The 13701-nt window shown below is 46.3% G+C and overlaps 1 pseudogene; it reads left to right on the forward strand.

Annotated features, from left to right (window-relative positions):
- The first annotated feature begins 3017 nt into the window (after positions 1–3017).
- On the forward strand, positions 3018–4080 carry LOC144118767 (ubiquitin-conjugating enzyme E2 Z pseudogene; annotated as a pseudogene).
- Positions 4081–13701: the final 9621 nt, after the last annotated feature.

The raw sequence follows: 13701 nt of genomic DNA on the forward strand, positions 1-13701 counted from the left end.
AGCAGCAGTCTACAAGTCCAGCTTTCTCTAGGAAAATTTTAAGAGTTAGAAAATTGTAAGGCACTGTTATGCAAATATCGGAGGTTATGGTTCAATATTATGATTTGTAGCAAAATTTATTAGAGTGTCTCCAGCGATAGCATAGAACAGTTAAAACTGCCCTAGAAAACCAACGGGGAAACGTTTTGACGATAGTAAAAACGTGAATCGAAAGCAAGAAATACAAGGCTGCCATCGGGTGGTCTGCGGATATATTGATTGTTATAGTGAAATTTTACATTATATAAAAAATTGCGGTCATAAACGTTTTACCACTCAAAATTGCTTTTGTCCACAATTGCTGGGCCTGAACTCATAATTATACAGAGAAGTTATCTTGTGTTGGCCAACCCCGCTTGATGACTTTCAGCGTTCTGATCAAAATCAAATTTATTCCACCCACGCCTCTGGCTGGTATTTCACAGCTTGCACTGCTTATCGAAAATATTCTGACGTTATCATGAAATATGTTCACGACACGGTGCAAAAACCCCTTTGCGTCACGATAATTTCTACTCCTTGCTCATTTTAAAGAATTTGGTATCATTAAACTGACCCTGTAAACCAAAGCAAACAGCCTGTCGACTTTCTTCACTAACAGTAAATGCGTTATTAGACTTGTGAGCACCCTACCTACATGGTTTTTTTTTATTTTTATATAAGCTTGTCTCTAGCAATCCTTTTCTGCACGACGCGATGTGTTAAAAATCCTTCGCGGCTCGCTAGCAATTGAACTACGATGAGTACTGCATGTTCCTTTCCTTTAGATATTTCCCTTACCCCGAGATACAGCAAAGGCCTCAGGGAGCAGTCGTAAACTCTATATTTACAGACACTCATGGTTTACAACTTGACCCAGGGAAGACCGTGATGATACTGGACATCTGCAGGCGACAGAGCCGCTGTGTAAAAAACGTCCTGTGTAGGTCATCCTATTATATGTTCCAAATCTCAGCCATAAAACGGAGGAAGTCTGCAGATCCGACCGCTGAATGGTAGTTGTTTCGGCTGTGGCATAGATGCTGTGCAGTCTAATTTTTTTTTTTGCTATATAACTCCTTTAGCGCAAGGAAGTTTTCCTTCTGGCGACCTTGGAAGGCTGCGCAGGCGCTGCCAATCTTGAGGAGATAAGGGAGTGTAATAACTATTTGTGCTGCTCCGGTGGCCATTTTTTTTAAAGACTACGTTTCAATGCTATCTTGGGCATAGAGGTGCTTACTATTAACTAGAGGGAAAGCTGGCCGCGCTGCGCCTGAGTGCTCCATGGGTGCTCAAAGCATCATGGGGTGATGAGCTACGTGGCGTGGGACAGTCGGTTTTTTTCAGGAACACAGCGTGGCGTTATTGAGATGTCCCGTTCCGTCCACAGCGCAGACGACTTCGGCGCAAACGTAGTGCGCGAAAGCTTTAGTATTGAAAACGCAACAACACACGACGCCAATAAAAGGTTTTTGGTTTCCGAAGTGCCATAAAAAGCCTCTTAAAGTGTTGGAGCGACAAAATTTTTTTCATAAACGTATTTTTAAAAAAAAAAGCGGTTGTTAAGCACGAAATGTTGGCTTTTGTTGTCTGCAAAACTTGGCCAATAGGAGAGCAAGTGGTCGGTTATTTTGGGCAAACTTTATATTTACATGCTTTTCTCCTCGCTTATTTCAACTTATAAATATGATATTGAATGTTAGGGCATTCTTTATTATCGAACACCGTTTTTTTTCATTATTTTTGGCCTAAATTTGTCGTTCTGCAGCCGGTAGCTCTCTGTGATGCTGAGAGCGCCCATGGTGGCTCAGGAGGTCTCAAGGAAGCTCCATGCAAACTACCTTAGGCGAGGTGCCAGATTTCCATCTCGTAATAGTAAGAAACTCAATGATCTTGGGGACAGTTTTTATGTGCCTGGACAGATGAGAAAAAGAGGAAAGCGAATGGATTTAGTAAAGCTTGCCTTGTGAGGTGCCGTCCGCTTGATGTAACATTGCCGGGCAAAGTTTTATTTTTGTTTTAAGGTGCTACATTACTGATAGTCTTTCAGATGCTCATTTTATGGAGCAATCGCTCATGGCGTAAAACCAACTTGGAGGCCGGTGCAGTTAACTGGCACCTGCAGACAGAAGCAGCGACCGAGAATTAGGGTCCTTATGTAATCAGCAAAAATTAATTTTGAAATTTTATATAAAAATTATGAATAATATATTAAAACATCAAGTTTGGTGTTACGTTTATGTGCTTTTGGTGTCAAGCAGTAGTGTTGAGAACTATGCCAATATTCACGTTTTTTATATCCACGGTTGGATTTGGTATGACTTCACCATTACACTGCGCCACAATCGCATATGCTGCTTCCGCCAGTCATTAAGCGCTTTGGATACCTCGACGAATCGAGGTTCCTATGTCGACCAAGATGTCCATCCTAACCACAACAAGCGCTGCTCCATTCCAGTGTTATGCTCCTCGTCGTTCGTTGTTTCTGCTGTAGGGCCGCAAGAACGCCACACTGAATATAGCTGTGTACGCGTATGCGTTGCGGAGACCAGAGAGCAGCGGAACAATATAGTGGACGGGTCCTTCGACTGGCTCCAACTGGTCCACCCTCAGAGCCACGTTGTGACAGACGGACAGTAAAAGAAAGAGTAGTGAAGGAAAAGACGGCATGTGAAGACTCCTGTCACAGCCAGCGCGTCTGCCGAAGCAACACCGTCCGCTGCTCCAACAACAGATACCCCAATCCCCAGTTCCCCGCTAGGTACCTCGCGCGTTTTTCCCAAAAACCGAGCTAGAAGCCTTTCAGATATGAGAGGTGTCAATCCGTGTATTGACACAAAGGCAATACAGGGTACAGTTACGGTCTTCACCCCTCAAGGAGCCCAACATAAAATTTTCAATTTAAACCCAAGACTATTTAATTACATCCGCGGCTTTTTACTTCTCAGCCCCGCACAAGCGCAAATTCGGCTCTCCGTCGCGAGCACGATAAGCGAGGAAAAAGAAGAGGACGCAGCGCCTGGAACCAGCGCAGAGGTCCGCAGTAACAACGCAGTGGCTGTGCCTGCGTGGCGGTCAAGTGCCTTCAAAATTTATCACCCCTCTCATCTGGAAACCGACAAGATGCTGCCGTCCATCTTCCAACCCAGACCACAGACCTTCTGGGACCCTCTGAAGTACCAGCATGAGCACTCGTCACCTCAGTGCCTGTTCCGTGTGAAGAGGGACATCGAGAACTTCTGCGCCAAGCCTCCTCCGGGTCTGTTCATCGCGCCCGATGAAGACGACGCCACCAAGGTGCACGCCCTCATTGTGGGCCCCGCTGGCACACCGTACGAAGGCGGATTCTTCCACTTCCTCATCAAGTACCCGTCGGACTACCCTCTGAGCCCACCGCGCGTCCGAATCATGACCACGGACTCTGGCCGCGTGGGCTTCAACCCGAACCTCTACGCTTGCGGTAAGGTTTGCCTCAGCATACTCGGGACAAGGCCCGGACCACCTCTCAGCCCGGCTCGAGGAATTGAAGGCGTGCTTTCCTCAATCCGGTCACTGCTGTGCGAGAACCCTTACCACGACGAGCCCCTTTTCGTAGCGGGGGAGAGGAAGCCGGGTGACGCCAGGCGATACAACGATTTCGTACAACACGAGACCATCAGGGTGGCAGTGTGCGGAATGGTGGACGCCGCCCTCCAGGACAGTCCTCAGTTCCCAGAGATGTTCAGGGAGCTGATTTTGAAGTCTTTCTCTGAGTCATACGACACGTATGAAGACATCGCGAAAAGAAATCTTCACCTAACTGGAAGAGCGATGTTGGACCTCGTCGTTGAAAAGGGCAGGTTTCAGTACCAGACGCTACTCAGAGACTTGAAGAAACTGAACGAGAAAGTGAAGAACAAACTGGAAAGTAGTTCTTGTCAAGAATCTTTTGTGAAGGCCTCGTGATATCGACTCGGTAACACAAGTGGACACACAAATTCTTAGAGGTCAGTCCTCCTGGAAAATACAATTCGGAAGCAATAAACACAAATCCCTGTCTTCATAATTCTTAGACACCTTCAATCATTGTCGTTTTCAATTTATAGCATGCTTAAAATAAACAGCCAAGCTGAATATATTGGCGCTGGGCAAGCGCTTTAAATTTGTGATGTTTAGATCTCACAATCGAGCTAGGAATTAAATTTTGACAAAACCCTAGCCGCCGTACTTAGACCAAAAAATGTTATTTGATTTCAAATTTACTATTAGTCTCCGTATGAGAAAACCGTTTGTTTTTTCTCTTCTACGCTAATAACGAAAATAATGAATCGACCGTGCACTGACGCAACATAACACTATTCAAATGTTTTGTCCGATGGCTATACAATTCCACTCTTTACCCTATTTAAAAAAATATCCTTGGTGAAAGCGAAACTTTCTTTACATATCCACTCCAGCCGGCGCGGTGCCCCAGTGGTTACGGCGCTCGGCTGCTGACCTGAAAGATGCGAGCTCGATCCCAGCCGCGGCGGTCGAATTTCGATGAAGGCAAAATTCTAGAGGCCCGTGTACTGTGCGATGTCAGAGCACGTTAAAGTACCCCAGGTGGTCGAAATTTTCGGAGCCCTTCACTACTCGCACCTAACAGCCGAAGTCGCTCTGGGACGTTAAACGAGCATACACCAAACGATTATATATCCACTGTAATCAACAAGTGCCCTTAATTAGGACTCGCATGGACCCAGAATCCTCTAGGCTTACGTGGATTCAAATCTGTAATAGTTTACGCAGGCTCAGTTGTATTTACTAAGGAATTTCACTCAGTCTCGGACATATGAAAAAGCACCATCAAAGGACGTGCTCTTGAAGAACTACTGGGGTTCACGGTTACTCTAACGGATACATTAGACGAATTATTTGCCCGATCATACTGGTAAGTGCTTGGGCGGAGTTGCTGCAGGGTTGTCGCACTCTGAACGCTACTTCGCATAAGACTTTATTGTTTACTTTATTGTTACTTCGCGTAGGACTTTATTGTTTCACGGTGTTCATTTCAGCGCCTGATAGTGGCTAATTGGTCAACACTACCACCAAGAGTGATTTCTAAATACATTGGCTTTAAATTAACCTCCCTTGTGTTTTTTCAGAACCGAACTGCGGTCGTCTTGTGACATGCTTTGCCTCCGCGTGCGAGCTCACATTCACTCCAATATTTGCGAGTAAACTCAGCTTCAGCGGGCGCTCGGAATTTTGCTACCTTGAGCAAAATGACGTGTTTACAGAGGTCGCGCATAGGTTGCCACTCGAGAATTTATTGCTGTTCCCAGCTATGGCAAATTTCCCGCCGATTCCTGCAGAGTTGTCGTGTTTTCGTCGGTGAGCACTTAATTCCAATAAGCTCTAGAGTCACCCTAGAACGTCAGACCAAAGTTGTGGCATTTGAATTCGGCGTGTAATTTCTGAGCGAGAGAGCGGTTCCAGTCATGAAATTTTTTCGCAGAGTTTACAGTAGAGCAACCGAGGTGCTTATGTCCTGCAAGCGTCTCCCGGCACAGGGCAGTGCCGTGTTCATTAATTATCATATATAATATAATATATAATTGGTTTTGGGGGAAAGGAAATAGCGCAGTATCTGTCTCATATATTTTTGGACACCTGAACCGCGCCGTAAGGGAAGGGATAAAGGAGGGAGTGAAAGAAAGGAAGAATAGGTGCCATAGTGGAGGGCTCCGGAATAATTTCGACCACCTGGGGATCTTTAACGTGCACTGACATCGCACAGCACACGGGCGCCTTAGCGTTTTTCCTCCATAAAAACGCAGCCGCCGCGGTCGGGTTCGAACCCGGGAACTCCGGATCAGTAGTCGAGCGCCCTAACCACTGAGCCACCGCGGCGGGGTCATATATAAGGACCTCGGCGATTTTCTAATCGATGAGAGCGATATCAAAAGCACCGCGCTTCTAATTCTCTGCTGTGAACTGAAAAGTAGTCGACTCTATTCCTTCTTCTAGCGCTGATTGCTACCAAAATGTTAGCATCACCAAACACGGCCCACAGGAAAGCAGTATGCGAATGGCGCCTGTCGTCGGCGCCGGTTAGCGCGGTGCTTTTGATCTCACTCTCATATATAGGGACCTCGGTGATTTTCTAATCGATGAGAGTGAGATCAAAAGCACCCCGCTAACCGGCGCCGACGACAGGCGCCGTTCGCATACTGCTTTCCTGTGGGCCGTGTTTGGTGATGCTAACATTTTGGTAGCAATCAGCGCTAGAAGAAGGAATAGAGTCGACTACTTTTCAGTTCACCGCAGAGAATTAGAAGCTCTCTTTGCAGAAAAGGGGATCTCAATATAAGCGAGGACGTGACTTGGTGTATCCCGTTCACATATTAACAAAATTTCTTTCGGGGACATTCTTCCTCGTGCATAGATAGAGCGCTTTAATTCGCAGTCCATTTTTGCCGAGGTGGTTAAAAAAAATTTTGGCCTTGTCGCTTGTGTCAGTCCCTTCTCTCGGTGTTGTGAGTTTGCGCGTGCAAACACCCAAGGGGCAACCTTTCGAAACGAATGCTCAGCAAGCGGCGGTGGCAGAAGCCGAACGGTCTCTATCGTGACAATGTCAGCGCTATAGATGATGCTCGCCAAACATCCGCTCTGCATAGCCCCTTTTTAGTAAGTGTGCGCATCAATGCTATCGGACACCATAGACAAGTTCCCGCGTGAGGTCATCACGCAGTCTCGCTACCGCAGGCATTCTCTAAGAAGCCCGCCACTAAACAGGGTAACTTCACGCGCGACGAGGCCCGTCTGACCCTTCTTTAGATTTCCATGGGATACGTCGGAACAGATGCCGAAAGAAACTTAGATAAGCAGAAGTCGATCGCATCATCGCGGTCTTGCGGGAACACATTCTGTTGTTCTGAAAAGGTTTCTTAAGTGCTGAATTTTTGTGAAGACATTAAAGAGAAGCGTCTTCACTGATTTCACTTGCTAATCCCTGCATGTAGTTATTGGATTTATAAGGACTTTAATTTTTAATTTTTGTGAAGGCAGAAAATTTAGACACCTTCATGCTTCGCATAGGCTCTCTTCACACATAATTTTATTTTTATGCAATTTCTTCGAACCCTAGCCCTCTTTCACTTCCGGCTAACAATCTGTACTGTTTTGCTGTGTGTTTTTTGCAACAATTCACCTTTAAAGGTCTGCCATCCATGCACACCTAATATTCTGGAGCTGCGTAGGCGCCAAGCAAAACAGCGCGGGTAGAAAGCTGACATCTGTTTCTCCGTAAAAGAATTTAGGGGGACAGTTAAATGTCTCAGATATGTCGCGTAATGTTTTATCGCGACATCGTCAAGGTTTCGTTCTGCAGAAAATCCAGCGTGTACGTCATGAGCGAAAAAGCAGGTGATCTCTTGCCAGCTAGGTCACGTCATCTGGTGACGTCACCACAATCCGCCTACCGTGGCAGGTAGAAACCTGCCAACCACACTGTGAGCAATCTGGTCACCGTAGTAGGTTTCAGTAAAATTAATCACTTGCCGCGAGAGCTTTCTCGGCAGGGCAACCTGGGTCTCACACGCCACACCGGTTGCTGTGTTTGAAACGTCCACCTGTCGGTGCAGAGGCGCACCGTTTAAATGCTGCACCACGGCACCAGGGCTGGTATGAGGTCTCCCAGCGACCTATGAACGTAACTTAGAAAATGACCAATTCTTGATACATGAGTATGTAGGCAGAACCGAGGCGGAGAGATGCGCACAGAGGACACCATGTCGCTGATTGGAGCCATTAACGCTATGGCGTCATAAACTGCAGGCGGAGCTTAAGGGTCCCTTCAGGTTTTTGTAGCGAGAGCATCACTACGCTAGCACTTCGAGCCTTCAGCGTGGCACCCCTGCAGCTCAGTGGCGGCGCCGTGGTTGGTCATGTGGCAGGTCACGTGGTTGGTCACGTGGTGCAGAGCAGCTGCTGGGGGCCGACAAAACTAAGTGGGGGGGTAGTGGAGAGGGGGAGAGGTGAGGGAGAGTGAATCCACGTCCAGGTATGAAGATGAACAAGAAACGCCAAGCAAAACGGAGCGGCGAAAGACTGACTTTAGAATTCGACTGAGCGAGTTCTACTCGGCCAGATGTAGCTATCGCGCCTCTCCAGGTTTAGCCAGAGCTAAGAGAGAAAAACAACTTTATTCAGCCGGGCTAATTACGACGTCTTCTTAGACGCCATCGATGAAACTGATTCCCTCTTCACGGGACCCATATGCCATATGCTTCCCTAGCCGCCTGACAACTGGAGATCAGGACGAGCTGGTCTTCCAGGGCGGGGCTAGCTGGCTATCAAGGTCTTTTATCGCTCGGTAACGGAGGATGGGGGATGGGGTGGGGTAGTGGGGCAGGCAAGAGGGAGGGATTGCCTTGACGAAATTGCATACTCCAATGACGTGTTGGAGCGTGCCTGAGCCTTGCAGAAATTACAATCCTTCTCGAACCTTTCCGGAGCTATTACCAAAGTTTTTGCCTAAAAGTACTTACTGCATGGTATACACTATCCGAGATTAAATGCGCCCGTGCAGGAACCCGAATTCGTCGCGATAGTAGGAAATTAAAAAAAAAACTGGAGGGCATGGTTCAGCTTTTTTTACAAAAAAAAGAGCGTAAAAGACGACGGACTTATGGTGACTTCCAATCGCAGAGTTGGGGCACTTCTGGAGCAAAGTTTCCTGCTCTTTTCGGAGCAACTGTATTCCAAACGCAGATCTGAGGCACGGATCGAGTCTTCCAATCGTAGACAGGGAGCGGTTGGTGAGCCGAGATTGCTCCGTGGAGCAGTCGGGACTGCTCCGCCGAAATCGGCGGATCCGACCGGAAGTTTGCGTGACGTTCTTATTCAGCGGCGATAGCGGCGCCCTACATGCTCTGGCCTGCATGCTCTGGCCAGAGCAAGTGTACTCCAATCGCAATTTCAGGTCGCGCGCTCTGCGCCGGATTCATGAGCTCTGTCACAGAGCGTGCAGACCGCTCCGGGCCTGCGATTGGAATTCACCATTAGAAAGAACAGACACCACTCCACATACACCACAGACACAACGTCCGTCGTTTTTCGCGGCCTTTTTTTTCCAAGATGCCGCGCCAACTACCTCAAATGTCGCTGTTAGTGCCTTAAGGATATGACGCGATAGCGTTAATGGGTTCATGCCCATATATGGGGAATCGGTCATTCTCTGCTTTGCATTCCTAATTCACTTGGAGTTCTCGTGCCACTGCTGACGCAGTGGTGCCTCAGTTTATGATGCGCCACTTCCCCGGAAGGTGGCTGTTTCAAACACAGCCACCGGTGAAGCTTGCGAGGCCAGGGTGCTCACTCCAAACAAACTCTCGCCATCAGTCATTAATTTAAGAGACGACTGCCACGGTGGGCAGTTTTCTCACAATCCGGTGGGCAGCTTGTGAAGACGTCACCTGTTCACGTGACCTAAGTGGCTGGTGCGCAGCCTGCTTTTTCACTTACAACGTCGACACCGACCACGGCGGAGGATTTTCAGCAGAATGGAAGCCATAATGATATCGCGCTACAACCCAAAATAAGGTACAGGAGGCACACGCAGGATTGAGCTTAAGTCGACCGATTAGTAATGCGTCTAAAGTTGCATTAACAGCGTGAAAAAGGGGTAATACAAGGGCGAGAGATCAATGTGCTCGTTATCCAGTGAGCGGTTATTGCACACATACTACACTCATGTGCACACACTGGATTCAGAAAACAGCTTTAGGAAGTCATGGGATCATTTAAAAGCTTCTACTGTGCAAAAAGATATCATGTTTGTCATGTGCCTTGAAACATACAAAATCAGATTCATGTGTTGGCTTTCAGGTGTATCTGGCGGACCATGTCTTTTAGAACACCACTTGACTGCTGTTGCATGTTTCAGAGCCTGTATATGCAGCTGCAAACAGTTCTCTTAAATTAATTGCCAGGTATAAAAGAAGGCACCCAAATGACTTCTGATGTATGCTAAAAATGGAAGGTGGCCTGCATCACTTTTGTGAGGCAGATGTTAGTGCCTAATCACTTCACAAAAATCGTGGCACTGGAATATGCTGGCAGCTAATAGGGAGGCACGTCGAGATAGTTGGAAAATAAGTCATTCATTAACTTAATATCGTTTCATTACTGTGCAATGATTACTTTATTTTTACTTTTAGATATATCGCATATGTGGTATAACCTAGGTATAAGCTTGGCGATACCATGACAGGTGCATAAAAGGTACTCAGAATCTTAAGATCCAAAACTAGGATCATCCTTTAGGTTTGACTTTTAACTCTGGCATATATAAGGTGGCGATGTCAGTACTTGCAGCACTATATGAATGTCCCTCGTTTGAAAAAAGGCAGGCCAATTCCGTGTAGTATGTTCATACCTGTAAGTACAATCTTCACTGCTAGTTGAGTAGTTGATGAGGTATGAAGCATTTGACCAAATGAGCGCCTTATAAGCTGCACAGCGACCTTCGATTACACACTTTTTATATGAATAATAAAAAATAGCCACGCACAACTAACAGCGGCTCAGCACGCTTCTTGTTGTCATTGGTCGGTCGCTGACTAAACTATCCATGCGACGTTCATGCTCGCAGCTCACAAATCTGCACTGTGTCATGTGAGCGGCAGAACAGGCTAACTATCACGCAAATGGCTCCTTTCGTAACACGCGCGTTCAAAATTTGAACCCAGTGACGCTGGTCAGTTAAGACATGATGCGACGAGAGAATCCAGTAGTTACAGATTCCATTTTTGGACGCATTCCCTGATGACCGTATTTGTAGCTCGAGCTTGAATTTGTTGTTGTATAATTCAATTGTTTCTGTGTGCTGATGTGATTTCAAAGGCGAAAAGGAGCTTAAGAGCTGCTCAGGAGTTCCTCACGTTAGGGCGCTTATGAGGAGATGTTAGCTGCCACTAAAGAAAAAGTCGTACCGCAAGAACTGGCTAGAACAGAGTGGCTGCTGGCGTCAATTCTTTTTTTTTTGTTCGACCGGCAGGGATTTGCAATGCATGGAATAATTCTTCGGCTCCAATCGTTACAACACGGAGGAAAATTATTAAACGATGTATCACTCTGCTGGCACGCATTGCGTAATGCTCCAGCAATCGTTTCCGGTCCCTTCTTTTTTTACTTTCGCAACTCCGCCAGCCTAACGGGTTTCCGTCAGGCTGGCGAGGGGCGTCTGCTTCGTGAACGTTTATAGGCGGTTTCTTTACTTCGCCGCCTGGTGCCGCGTGGAGTGGTGACTTCGCGAAAAGCCGACGCAGTTCTTAGGTGGGTAGCGAAATCTGCTAACGCGCCCAACTCCTTGAACGGACCATGAACTTGACATATCTGTTAATTTACTTTGAAAGCGGCGCCCGGATATTATTGCTTGGCCTAGAATAATACAATCCGCCACAGTAAAGTGCTCAAGAGAGGTCTAACCAACGATACCTCTTTCTCCTGCTGCTTTCAGCGATACGACAACTGAAACCGCATCAGGCGGTCACCGCATGGAGCCGGATCACTGATTGCCTAACTGCATATTAAATTTGTCTAGCTACACTACTCACTCGACCTAATACCTTGCATTACCTCCGGTCTAGTTTCTCAGTTGCTGAAATACGGATTCAAGATAGGGCTTATTAGCAGACCGCCACCGAAAATCAAAAGGTTTCGAAAAATAGGCCTGTGGTGGCTAGTTTGTGACAGCATGAAAAGAGCGTAAGAGTCACAGCCGACCACTCGCATTTGTAGCCCGTCCTAACTTGCCCGCCGATGCTTCACTGCAAATATTGGAAGTTCTAACTGAAACTTTGTTTTATTATAAGAAACCACGCAGTGACTGTCCCATTTCTCGGTGCACACCTCCACCGTGCTGTAAGGGAGAGAAAAAGGTGGGAGTGAAAGGTGCAAGAGATAAAGACATGTTGTAATGGGATTGCTCTGGAATCATTTCTATCAACTGGGGATCATTAACGTGTACTGACATCGCACAGCACACTGGTGACTTTTACGTTTCGCCTAGCGGTTGTCGCGGCTGGGTTCGTAGCCTAGTAATCCGGTTCAGCATTGGAAAAGCCGCGTGCCCCAGCGAACGTTAAAGAGGAACAGGCGCTCTGCACGGGAAAACCCATGTAATACTGAACTGCAAAAGCGCCCCAAAAACGAACTGCCCTTCAGGAATGATGCGGCGCACATTACGGCTTCTAATGGGTGGTAACTACAACACTGAAGTCTCGGGGAGCTTAGCTGGACAACGCGCTCGGCTTCTTTTGCCTCTTTTCGCTTGTAGCGACCGACATGATGAGGTCAGTCCCTGCCCGGAGGACGATCAGGTTGCCCAGAGATAGTGAAAGGGCCTCGATATGCTTCGAAAGCCGCAGCCGCACACTATATCCACACTCAGCTTCTTATTGCCACCGTGTCTGCATGGTCCCCGTGTTGCACTGGATCAAGAGAATGTTTGTTTGGACCTGAACGAAAATGTCACTCCTAGGGTTTTCTTGGTTGCGAATAATTTGTCGCGACGTTGTGTTCTGTCCCACATGCTATGAGCCACATGTCAAGCCACACGGCATATGAGCTTCTACAACGCGTGAGTTTTCAGTTGCTGTATTTCACAAGCAGATAAACATAGCTACTTCGAGGTACATTAGTTATGATACAACAAAAACCGCAAAGCATAAGGATTCACAAAAACACTCAAAGAACAACCGTTGCATACTGAGTGCTTCAAATTTTCATAATTTCCATGAGCCACAAGTGAATTGAATAGACTAGATCCATCAATTCTTAATAGTTCATCAATTGATAGCTTTGTTTCATTGCTTGTGAATTATTTGTAAGAAACATCAAGCCATTGTTATTTTTATTTCTTTGCAGTTTTGTCTGCCCTAATTGTCTCTTTTTATTTTTCCAAAATTCTTAATTAATATGAATATGTGTACTTGTAAACCAATTCTCTTTTTTCGTGCATTAGTACCCTGTTATTCAACCCTCAATAAGTTGCTCCTAACACTAACATGTTGCCAAATCTCGCTCAATCCAATGTGTTATGTTCAATAATATTATGTGTGCCCTGCCTGCAATAATCCAGGATGGGATTCGCAGCATGTGTGAATAAATAAAAACAAACAAATGATACCAAATAAAGCGTCAATTCAAACAGCAGTAGAAAAAAATACACTTATGTTGTATGATTTTTCGCTTTGACTGGAAGCTGACAACGAATCAAAACTCTCACAGCATTCTCCATTTTCCACCAGCGTCAATAGAAGTGTTTAATCAATAAAAGAGGCCTGAAATTTCAGCGAAAAGGCATACCTTAACAATTTCAATGCACTGTCTCTTTCTGATGATCTTTAAAAGTACTGTACGATTCTTATTAATGAGATACCGCTGCCAGTATCAAGGAAAGCTCCTCGGTCCTGCCCTAGACTCAGCGATCAGCAACGACTGATCACTCGGGCACGCAGGATAGCAGAAGCTGTCGGTGCCCTGGACTGAGGATGCCGCCTACAATGACGTCTCCAACAAATACCCTTCCTCAATATAAGTTAATCACAGCTCATAGTTCTAAAAAAAACTGAAGAAAACTTGACAGGTCTTCATTGTTCTCATTGAAATAATACCAACGCTTCTTTGAGAAGTCTTTTGTTTTCCGTTGAAAAA

Source organism: Amblyomma americanum, chromosome 2, assembly GCF_052857255.1.
Source record: "Amblyomma americanum isolate KBUSLIRL-KWMA chromosome 2, ASM5285725v1, whole genome shotgun sequence".
Classification (NCBI taxonomy): Eukaryota; Metazoa; Arthropoda; class Arachnida; order Ixodida; family Ixodidae; genus Amblyomma; species Amblyomma americanum.